The sequence below is a fragment of the Hydra vulgaris genome, chromosome 09 (genome assembly GCF_038396675.1).
Source record: "Hydra vulgaris chromosome 09, alternate assembly HydraT2T_AEP".
In the NCBI taxonomy this organism is placed as follows: domain Eukaryota; kingdom Metazoa; phylum Cnidaria; class Hydrozoa; order Anthoathecata; family Hydridae; genus Hydra; species Hydra vulgaris.
Genome location: NC_088928.1, coordinates 56,469,148 through 56,481,556, shown reverse-complemented (window position 1 = coordinate 56,481,556; position 12,409 = coordinate 56,469,148). Strand labels below are relative to the sequence as shown.

The following is a 12,409-nucleotide window of genomic DNA, read 5'->3' as shown; positions in this document are numbered from 1 at the left end:
ATTTAAATTATTATACATGTTAATATAGGGATATTCTATGTCAAGTGAAACCACCCATTCAACATCACCGACTCAGATTTTGATGAAAAGTGGCTCACGTGGGCATATGGTCAAAAGAAAAACATGTAAATTTTTTTGATTTAGGTCATTTATCTCCTGAGATATGATCTCTCAAAGTTTTGACCTTTTCAATTGACCTTGGTTATTTAAAATGTCATAACTTTTTTGCTATTATACTTAGGAAGTTGACTCAAACAGAAGTTCTTGCACAGCCAAACAACTTTGTGTCTATACAAAAAAGTGATAAGTTCAATAGAAAAAAATTTTGGTCATTTGGTAATTTGACCTTAGACCCTGGTCGATGGCAAAGGTCAAATGTCATAATTTTTTTCTTACACATTGCTTTTTCTATTGTGGATGTCCCATAGAAAAATCATTTTGGGATTCACATAAACAGCTTTGGGAATAATATTAAAGTATAAGTAGGTTCTAAAATTTTGATATTTATCAGCCTCATAAATGCAGCATTTTGAGGTCATTTTCTGTAAATAGCCTATTGTAGATATATATTATTAATTATTTACTTTTTTCCTTTTATTTTCTAGACTGTAATTTAATTACTAGTACTATAAATACATACTAAGTCAGTATTAAATTATATGAGGCCTTAAACAATTTATTAAATATTATTTATATTATAAAATAATCAATTCATTTCCGTTGAATTAGTTGTCAAAAGATAACTTAAGAAGAACTTTTTACCAACTTTCAAATTAAATTTAGATTAAAAATGGCATTTTAAGCAGAAGTAAAAGAGTTAAAGAAGATCCTTTCCAATACCATGAGAAAAAACAAATAAAACCTTTAGGTAGTTATTAGTCGGCAGGTAACTATGTATCCCTTAAAACTTACGGCTGGAGCAAAATTATGTGATACTTGCCAAAAGAGGATCACTGGCTTACTTTCCAAAATAGGATTATGTGATGATGAAAATGCTGCAAATTGTAATACAGAGTCAGATTCTAAAGGCAGTTCCAGATCTTAAGATATTTGTAGTGACAAGAGAGATAAAAATTATCAGTGCCAGGAAAAAGAAATTTCAATTTTTAATAAATCCTTGTTGTTATTGGGTGAGTCACCCTTGGATAAACTCAAGTTACAAGCTCTTAAAAGTTATATTCTGGAGAAAGAAAAAAAAACTTTAAAAAGTTGTAAAAAGGGCGTTAGACCTTTTACCACCTTATTCAGATGCTATTGCCATTGATACTTCAGAGGATGATGAATACGAAGCAACTAAAAAAAAAAGTTTCCAATGCATGTGGTGATGACGTTGTTAAAGTGCTCCAGGATAAGTATAAATCAACACAAAGTAAGAGTTAAAAGATCATGATTTTGACAATATTTGTTGCTCAATAGAGTAATTGAAAAGTGATGAGAGAATTCAATTGTTTGCATCGACTTGTATCTCAAGCAAAAGAAGTTTTAATAACCAAAGGTGTTTTATCAACCCCTAACCCAAAAAAAGGGAAATCACTACCTGTACATGTGAAAGATATGGTAAAAGAGTTTTATTATTCTGACACTGTTAGCCGCGTAATACATGGAAAAAAAGATTTTCTATCTGATATGAAAAATGGGGAAAGAAAACATATTCAGAAAAGATAAGTTTTGAGTAATTTGAAGGAAGTTTATCAATTATTTTCAGAAAAGTATCTAAATAAGAACTAGAAACCCCTTATAAGAACTACAAACATGCTTTGGCTAAAATCCAATGCAATCCTTTCTTGCCAGCATGTCCTCTAGGCGTGTGTAAAAATTGCCCTGAAGTTGCTATGCTAAAGGAATGGCTGTTGCAATGCATTAAAATTAAAGGAGTTGAAGAAATTGAGTATAAACAGTGAACTACAACAAATAGATCCCAGCTTCAAACTTTTTTTTGGAATGTAATACTCATGACATAATTGCAGTTTATCTTTTTCAGCGTAAACTAATTATTTTTTTAGAAGTGAAATTTGAAGTATTAAAAATAACATATTTTAGTGATGGCTGTGCAGCACAATACAAAAACTGCAAGAGTTTAATAAATATGTGTGATCACAAAGAGGACTTTGGTATTCCAGTTAAATTTTGGTATTCAATTTAAAGAGGACTTGAAAAAATTACATCACAATGTAAGCCAGCTCAACTTCAATTCAATTACTGGTTACATGGTTGTAGAGTATGATGAACATTAGTGGATAGGTTGTGTGTTGGAGAGTAATACAGAAAAAAGAAAAATACCATAAACTTCCTTCACCCTCATGGTCCAGGTCAAGTTTTCTTCTTCAGAGATCCTCCAGATATTTTTACCGTTTATTTGAATGATCTTTTGCTAGCAGTCGAACCTAAAACTACAACTGATCAGTCATACTTAATTACTTCTAAGGAGTCAGAAGGAGCAACCAAAGCACTTAACTTGCATCATCGTTAACTATTATAGCTTTTTTAATTTAAATAAAATAAATTAGCAAATACGTATTGCAATGGTAATGGTGTAAATTTTATACTGCATTCAGTGCTGTACTGCCATGTAGTTAAAACTGTTAAATAAGGCATTTTTGTTTATTTCAACAATATATATATATATATATATATATATATATATATATATATATATATATATATATATATATATATATATATATATATATATATATATATATATATATATATATATACAGATATATATATATACACAGTATGGGACAAAACACTTGCAACCAACATCGAACAATGCTAAAAAGTGTTCCTAATTTTACATGTCTTAAAAACAAAACGAGTCATAGCATGCCATGACATGAGCAATCAGCTGACAGGTGACAGCGCACAGGCAGAATTTCGTTGACAAGTGGCATTTTGCAGCGGACAAAACAAGTGCAACTTTTTTGGTTTGTTTCATTTTCTTAAGTCTGGTTCGTGTCAACGTCACGGAAGTTTTTTAATAATTGAAAGAAGTATCCAGAAGTTTCCAGAAAAAGCATCCAGTAGCATCCAGAAATATCCAGAAACATTCAGAAGCATCCAGACGCATCCAGAAGCTTCCAGAAGCATCAAAAAGAAGCATATAGAATCTTCCAGAACAGTTTCACACAGGTTCATTTTACTATATAAGAGACATGTAAATCGACATGTAATTCAGTCAGTATATGGAAGTCAATCAGTCAGTATTATCAAGACAGTTTATCGAAGTGAGTTTTATCAAAGTGTTATCGAAGAACATCAATACAAGAAGTAAAATACAACAAGTATTTCATTACATCAATACAGTCCACATCCAACCAAGACATTGTGTTCCACAGAGCATTATTGTATCATCACAAGATAAATGTAACACGGTAAGCCTTGAGAAACGTGATTATTTATTTTTATTATTTTTATGACTTCAAGTGCAAAAATGGCTCCCGACAGTCTTAGATTGGAACTAATAAAGAAAACTACTGGCGATTACGTAAGTGGAATGTCACAAAAAAGTGATAAATATCGCGTGAAAAAATGGACCGTATCAAGACTATGTTCCGAATATCGTTCTACGGGGAAGTTGGCAGTAGATAACAAAGGTGGAAGACCGCGTTCCACCACTTCTAGAGAAAATTTTTATGATTGTCAGATCCGTCAAGAAGGATCCCTGGATATTATCAGTCGAGATACAAAAGCAATTAGAGCTGCCTGTATCGGACCGAACAATCAGATGACGTGCTGTTGAAGCCGGATTGTTTTCTCGACGCCCTACAAAGAAACCGCTGATTTCACTAAAAAACCAGAAGAAAAGACTTCTGTTTGCTACATCTCATATTGACTGGAATGTGCAGAAATGGAGAACTGCTCTGTTCAGTGATGAATCGAAGTTCAACATCGTTGGGAGCGATGGCATTTGCTGTGTACGTCGACCGGCCGGAAAACGCCTCAATTCACGTTACAGCCATAAGACCGTGAAGTATGGTGGCGGCAATGTAATGGTCTGGAGGTATTTTTCTGCTAAAGGTCTAGGTCCAATACATCGAAACGATGGAATAATGGACCGCTTCATGTATAAAAATATCCTGAAAGATGTTATGTTACCTCATGCTGAATGGAATATGCCAATATAATGGGTTTTTCAGCAAGACAATGATCTGAAACACACTGCAAAAGTAGTCAAGCAGTGGTTTCAAGACAACCACCTATCGGTGATGGATTGGCCGCCTCAATCTCCGGATCTCAACCCTATCGAGAACCTGTGGGAGATAATCAACCGCAGAATTAATTGTGAAGGTGTTCGTAATAAGGATCAACTGTTTGATCAAATCCAAAAGGCCTGGGCAGCGATTCCACAAAGTTTCATTGATCACCTGATTGAATCTATGCCTTGAAGATGCAAGGCTGTGATCGACAACAAAGGATTCGCCACGAAATATTGATAGCGAAATACAGCTTGGTCAACATTTTATCGAGTTGCACTTGTTTTGTCCAGAAGGAAATCAACCTTTTTTAATACTTTTGATTAATTTATTAATTTTCGTGTACAAATAATGAACTTTGTGATAAATGAAACTTGAAGAACTTTGTCTCTAAACAGTTACATAGTTATTTCTCTAATTTGAAAAAATGCAGCACTTTTATATAAAGAAACTAAATTAGCATTATTTGGTTGCAAATGTTTTGTCCAATACTGTATATATTGATATATATATAGATATATATATAGGCCAAGTATCACCAAATTATAGTATATTTGGTATACAGTAGCTATTATATAACCTAGGGCCAATGTTCAATAAATTACCTTAAAATGATGTATAACTATAAGGTATTTAATCCCAAAGCTGTTTATGGGAATCCCTAAAATATTTTTTCATGGAACATCCACAATAGAAAAAGCAATGTGTAAGAAAAAAATTATGACCTTTGACCTTTGCCATCAACCAGGGTCTAAGGTCAAATGACCAATAACTTTTTTTCTATTGAACTTATCACTTTTTTGTAGAGACACAAGTTGTGTCTGTGCAAGAGCTTCTGTTTGAGTCAACTTCCTAAGTATAATAGCAAAAAAGTTATGACATTTTAAATAACCAACGTCAATTGAAAGCGTCAAAACTTTGAAAGATCATATCTCAGGAAATAATTGACCTAAGTCAAAAAAATTTACATTTTTTCTTCTGTCCATATGCCCAATGTGAGCCAATTTTCATTAAAACCCAAGTCGGTGATGTCAGATTTGACCAAAAAGTGGTTTCACTTGACATGGAAAGCCCCTATAGAGAAACTGGTGATTGTGTTATCATAATACTCATTGTAAGTTTATATTTTTGTAGATTTCATAAAAAATAAAAATTTGCGCATATTGTGCACATTATGTGTATGACAATTTTGCAACCCTGTATCCCCATACTCAATTTAGTTGAGTTTTTATGCAAAATCAAGAAATTATCAAACATTTGTACTATATCTCAAAAAAGTTCACACTTTCTATAAAAAGCTATTAAGTGATGCAGGAAGTCCATGTCATCTCGCCAGCACGTCCGATTCACTTTTGTCAAAGGGTATTCTGAAATAATAATTTCAGGTTCTCATACTCTTGCAGTAATCTTGTCACAAAAGGGTAATAAAGTTTTGGTGAGGTTGTTGATCTTTCAAAAAGATCATTCATGACATGTTTTAAAAGAGTATCTAAAATATGGTGTTGGCATCCTATAAAAGTAGGCTTTTCTAGTCCAATGATTTTGAAATGTTTCTGAAACAGTTTTACTACACCAATTCTTATTTCTGTATAAGCAGATGTTGTTTCAGATACAATCATTTTTATGGCTAGCCACAGCTCATATTCATCTAGCACAAGCTTTATCCGATTAAATATTATTTCACCTTTTCCATTTATCAGCTCGAGAACAGCAAGTCTAACCTCTTTCTTTTTATATTTCAAAACAACTACTTGATGTTCCATTTTCTTTATGTGCTTTCCATCAAAGTGTAAAGACCACTTTTCATTTTTTAGGTTCTCCATATAATTTGCTTTCAACTTTTCTCCTTTTTTCTTGACACCTTCAGTCTTTCACAGGAAGACTTGCGATCGCACGCAGTTATATGACCACGCAAAAATTAATTTGTTTTAATGATTTGACCACGGCTTTTGACATATTTTCAAAATTTAAAAGTGCGTTACAAAAACTTACTTAAACTTATCTAAAAAAAAGCTTTAAAAAAGAAAAAAATCTTAAGGAAAGAGAAAATAAAAAAAATACTTAATTAAAGCAAAAACACACCAAAAAAAAAAAAAAACTCATCAAACTAAAATGCTTAGTCTATTTAATTTATGCATTAAAAAACCACTTCATTATTTGTTTTAACATTTGTACTTTGTTATTTGTTTTGTTTTTTAATATGTTTAAAGATAAACATATATAAACATTTATCATAAAAAATTCATAATTATACAAGTAACAAAAATCAACAGTTTTTAATACTTATTATAAAAATTCATTAGAAGTGTTTTGTTACTTCATTAAAAAGTGTTTCGATAATATAAGATTTTTTTAAGATCAAACTTATTTAATTGTAACGGCTTTCTAAAACATTTGTCTTTTTTTTTTCAACAAAATTTTGTTTATCTTTTCAAATGTATTAACTTTAATTATTCTTATATTAAAATTCGTTAAAAAGACTTTCGTTGTTGTAGAATGTCATTGTTTATAAAAACAAAACAATTTTTATTTTTAATAATGTTTATTATAAAAAATGCACACTTAAACAATTTATATATTATAAATTACAAAAGTATATACAACTGCCAATTATACTTAAAAAAAATGTTATCACTAAGTTGTTACTTTATTTAAAAGGTTTTACTAATATAAAAACATTTGTTCAAAGTTTTGATGTAATTTATTTTACTTAAGGTATAATTCAGAATATTTTTCATTCAGCGCGTTTTTAAAATGTTTTTTGAAATAGTCGTGGTCAAATCGTCAAAACAAAATGTAATTTGCCTGGTCATATAAAGACGTGCAATCGCACATCTTCCTGTGAAAGACTAATCTTTGTTGACACCACTTTGAGTCAGAATAGGAATAGAAATTCAATTTTTTGATAGAGTTTTGTATACTTTAGGTGCTTTTTAGGTGCTGAAAGACAATATAAAACATTCGTTTAGCACCTCTTCACTCTATCGCTTTTCTCTTTGTTCTATATGGCTCTCCTTCATCTCAAGACTGCACTCATAAGATATTATTTCTGATCATATTGACCAAGCCTTCTCACTTTATCCATCAGCCTATATTGTTGCTGTTGGTGACTTTAATGCTCATCAGACTGAATAGCTTGGCTCTTGTGTCAGTGATTCTGCAGGCATTAAAGCCCACAACTTTTGCCTTTCTCAATCCCTAACTCAAATAGTCAACTTTCCAACTCGCTTTCCAGACAACCTGAATCATTTACCTTCTCTACTCAACTTGTCTTGTTTCTGATCATCTGCTTAGTTTTTCCACATTCACCCTTAGGTGCTTCTGATCACAGTTTGATCTCTCTAAAACTAATATCTCATTCTTCTTCATCATCTGAATCCCCCTATCATCGTACCTCTTACAACTACCTTAAAGCTGACTGGGATTCTTTCCCTCATTTTCTTCGTGATGACCCTTGGGTAGAAATCTTTTGTCTTCCTGTCAACAAATGTGCTTCTTACATAACTTCGTGGAATTTAGGCTGGCATGGAATCTTTTGTTCCCTCTCAATAATTCCAGGTCAAGCCTCACTCTCCTCCATGGTTTTCCTCACATTGTGCTGCTGCGATTGCCAATTAAAACTGTTACTTCCATATCTATTACCAAAACAGTTCTCCAGAAAACAGGTGTCTGTTTATTACTGCTAGAAACCATTGTAAAAAGGTTTTGTCTAACGCCTAAGCCCACTATTCTCAGGTCATGAAATCTCGTATCTTATCTCAAAAATTAGGCTTGTGACTTCTGGAGAATCTTTAATAGTATTAATAATAAGAGCAAATCTTTAATTCCACCTCTCTTGTATGGTTCAGACTTTGTCACCTCACCTAAAGACAAAGCTGAATTGTTTACTATAAACTTTTCATCAATATCTCTTGATTCCACTAGTTGCATTCTACCTGATATTGCCAACAAACAGGTTGATCCATTGCTTAACATTCAAATCACTCCAGCTTCTGTATCTAAAATGATTTTCTGCCTAGACTCTTCTACAGCTTATTGCCCGGAGAACATACCTGTTATTGTGTTGCAGAAGTGTTCTCCGGAGCTGTCATCTACACTCTCAAAACTATTCAACAAGTGCTTATCAGAGTCTTGTTTCTCAACCTGCTGGAAAGCGGCATCTGTTATCCCTATCTTCAAAAATTCTGGAGAGCAATCTGATTCGTCTAACTACCGTCCCATTAGTCTTTTTCCTATCATAAGCAAGGTTTTTGAATCTTTAATTAACAAGCACTTAATCTCTCAACTTGAATCTAATAACTTACTTTTTGATCATTAATATGGATTTCGATCTTGTCGTTCTATAGCTGATTTGCTAACAATAATAACCAATAGGTTTTATCATGCATTAGATAAAGGTGAAGAGGTTAAGGCCATCGCTCTTGACATTTCAAAAGCTTTTGATAAAGTTTGGCATGCTGGTTTTCTCCATAACCTTTCTTCTTATGGTGTATCTGGCAAAATCTTGAAGATTATTGAATCCTTCCTTTCCTTAATGGACAACACTCTTCTTCTTACTCTGTAACTTCAGGGGTTCCTCATGGCTCTATCCTTGGCCCTATACTCTTTTTAATTTACATTAACGATCTTCTAGATATTTTCACATCTAAGGTGGCATTGTTTGCTGATGATATTACCATTTATTCTTGTCGTGATAAGAAGCCGACACTCCCTGATTGCTTGGAGGGGGCATTTGAGCTTGAAAAGGATCTTACTTCTGCTACAGCATGGGGCTCACAATGGCTGGTAAACTTTAATCCAGATTAAACTTAGTTTTTCAGCCAATCGTTATTGCAATAATTTAGATCTTCCTATATTTATGAACGGTAATGTACTCGATAAGTCATCCACTCTTCATCTTTTAGGATTAACTCTTACTTCCGATCTTTCTTGGAAACCATATATCAAATCTGTTGCAAATTTAGCATCTGCTAAGGTTGCATCTCTTTATCGAGCTTGGCACTTTCTTGTTACAAATTCTATTCTCTATCTCTATAAATCTCAAATCCGGCCTTGTATGGAATACTGTTGCCATATCTGGGGCAGATCTTCTAATGATGCCCTTTCTCTTTTAGCTAAGGTGCAAAAACGCATTGTAAACATAGTTGGACCTGCTCTTGCAGCCAACCTTTAACCATTATCACATAAGCGTTATGTTGCTTCTCTTTTTCTCTTCTACAAATACTATATAGGGCACTGCTCTAGAGCAGTGTCTCTTGTGCCATTTACTAAAATTCATTCTCGTGTTACTCGTCAATCAATTAAGTCTCATCCTTTTTCTGTGACTGTTCTTAAGTGCTACAAAAACTCTTATTTGTTTTTTTCCTCAAACATCGGTTCTTCGGAATTTGCTTCCTTCATCTTGTTTTCTTGATTCATATAATTTGCAATCTTTTAATTCGTCTATCAATCGTTATCTTGCTCTACAATCTTCATATTTTCTTTTCTAGTAACTTTCAACTTTACATAGTGGTTGCTTGCAGCCTTGTTGGAAGCGAAAATGTTTAAAGAAAAAACTTCTTTGGTAGCTGTTGCTAATAATAAAGATTAATACAATAGAATAATAGAACTGAAAAATTTTCTTCAAGTTTGGCAGTCAGACTATAATGGCAAACTTAAAATGTGGTCTAATGTAACAAATATTTAGCTTATACAAAAGTTTAATGTTGCAGTTGTAAATAAGTTTTTGAATAATCCAGAATTTTAGCATTGTTAGCTTTTTGTTCCTGATTTTTTTAAGGTAAAAGCTTGATTTAATGTCATTTGTTATAATGACACCAAGAGTTTTTTACATGTGATTTTGGTGATTATTACAGTTTAATATGAATTAAGACATTTATTTTTTTTGGATTTGATTTGTCATTTTATTTGGTAATCTTAAATTTATTAATATTTGTTGTCAATTTTAACATTTTATAACACATTTATGCTATTACGTTGTCACTGGTAGCATGTAATCTAGTATAATCTGCTTTATGTCTGGCTGCCTTTTAGGATTCACTTTTCTAGGCAAAGGCTAAAAGAAGTTAAGAATTACTTAAATATTCCTTGGGACTTTTGGTTAAGTAAAGGCTAGAGATAATATCCTAAAATATTTATCTTGCTACTTTCTTGTACTATCAAAAACTATAGGGGTAATGTTTGTTGAGGGGCCACTGAACTTTTAACTCAATTTTTTATACTTTGGTTGACCTTTTGAAGGAAACTATTTAATTGGTTGACATAAACCCACATTATTAGCACTAAAAGTTAATCTATAAACTCTAAACTTTAGTTTAGAGTTTATAGATTTAAAGTTTGCCAAATCAGTCTTCTTACTAAATTTTTTTTTAACAAACTTATAGTATTTTATCAATACATAAATCAATACAAAATGATTCTTTTGTTCGACTGGTAACCATTATAACAAAAATGTTCTAATTGTGCATTAAAGTTGTCGACTGCTAATAATTATTGCAACATTGTTAATATTCTTGGCAACACTCTTACTGAGTCATCTACTTTATTTCTTCTTGAATTGTTCTTCACTACTGACCTATTATGTAAAACATATATACAATCTATTACAAGGTTAAGATCTGCTAAAGTTGTTTCTCTTTATTGTGCTTTCCATTTTCTCACTCCTAATTCCATTCTTTACTTCTATAAATCTTTTATTTATACTTGTGTGGAAAACTGTTGGATATTTAGACTGGTTCTTTTAATGAGGTTCTCTCATTAGTGAAGAAGTAATAATAGTAATTGTAAATGCTTTTGTATTTGATACAGTTGCCAATTCTTAGCATCAGTGCTTTAGAATTCTCTTTGAACTTGATTTTTCCTGAGCTTTTTAAGTAATTTGTTAACCCCTTTCTTGCTTTACATCTCTCTTCTTTGTTTTGCAGTATATTTGCATTTTATTAAAGAAATACATAAATGAAATAAATAATATACATATTGTATACAAATAGAAAGTGACCGAGGTTGATATTTGACTGGCGCCAGGGCCGGGTTTGATAAAATATAGCCGGGGCCGGGTTTGTGACTAGGGCTGCATAAACATTTATACATCCTAAAGTATATTTTTTTAATTCGAAATTCATGTTATATTTTGTATATAATGCATATATAAGCAACATTATGATCAAGATGATCATTATAATAATTATTTTATCATGATAATGATGACCATCGTCATCATTATCATCATCATCATCATTAACATCATAAAAGAGGAAGGCAAAAGCCTGATGATGATAATAATTATGATGATCGTCATCATTATTATCATCATTATCATCATCATCATCAGGCTTTAGCCTTCCTCTTTTATGCTGTTTCTCTAATATAAACAATCTAGAGCATTTTTTTTTCTCAACTCAAGCTCATTCATGCAATATGCACTTTCTTCAAGTTTTTTTACTTCTACCACTACCATTTTCTACTGAAGCTGCTACCTCTCTACATGCTCTTACCTAAATCACTTTAATTTTCTCTAACAAACATTATTCAATACAACATTTTTTCTAATCTGTCTCAAATTACGCCTCCTTTTCTTGTCTTGCTAGAGTCACACCACATATCCATCTGATCATCTTCTCTTTTGGCAAATACTATACCATATAAACACTAAAGTTTATATAACAATGAAAGGATATTGTATGCCAGCATCTAAATAAATAGCTAACATATATTTTTATATCCATATAATTTATGCATAAAGTGCATCTTTGAAGCTTTTATTCCTTCTAGAATAAAAGTTTGGAAGCTTTTATTAGTTCTCTTCAATTTTAAATCAAGTCTTATTCATTCTACTCCATATTTTTCACCATCTTGAGCAGTTGCTTTATTAAACATTAATCGTTTTTTTCATCTTTTTTACAAAAATATCTCTCTTAAAAACAAATGTCCTTTTATTATTGCAAGAAGCCAATGTAAAAAAGTCCTATCTGATATTAAGCTCTGTTATTCTCAGTTTACTAAATATTGTATCTTTTCTCAGATGTTAGGCTTTAGAGACTTTTGGTTAGTCTTCAACAATGCTAATACCTAAAGTAAGTCTAACATTTAATTTATAATTCATGGGTCTGATCTTTTTACTTCTCCCCAGAATAAAGTAGAGTTGTTTGCAAAGAAGTCTTACTCTAATTTGACTCTTAAATAAAAAGATTAAACCATTGTTAAACATCCAAATC

The 12,409-nt window shown here is 31.8% G+C and overlaps 1 protein-coding gene across 1 annotated transcript in view; it reads left to right on the top strand.

Annotated features, from left to right (window-relative positions):
- LOC100200345 (general transcription and DNA repair factor IIH helicase subunit XPD) overlaps nt 1-12,409 on the top strand; it is a 69,058-nt gene that overhangs the window by 40,790 nt on the left and 15,859 nt on the right. The window lies entirely within an intron of this gene.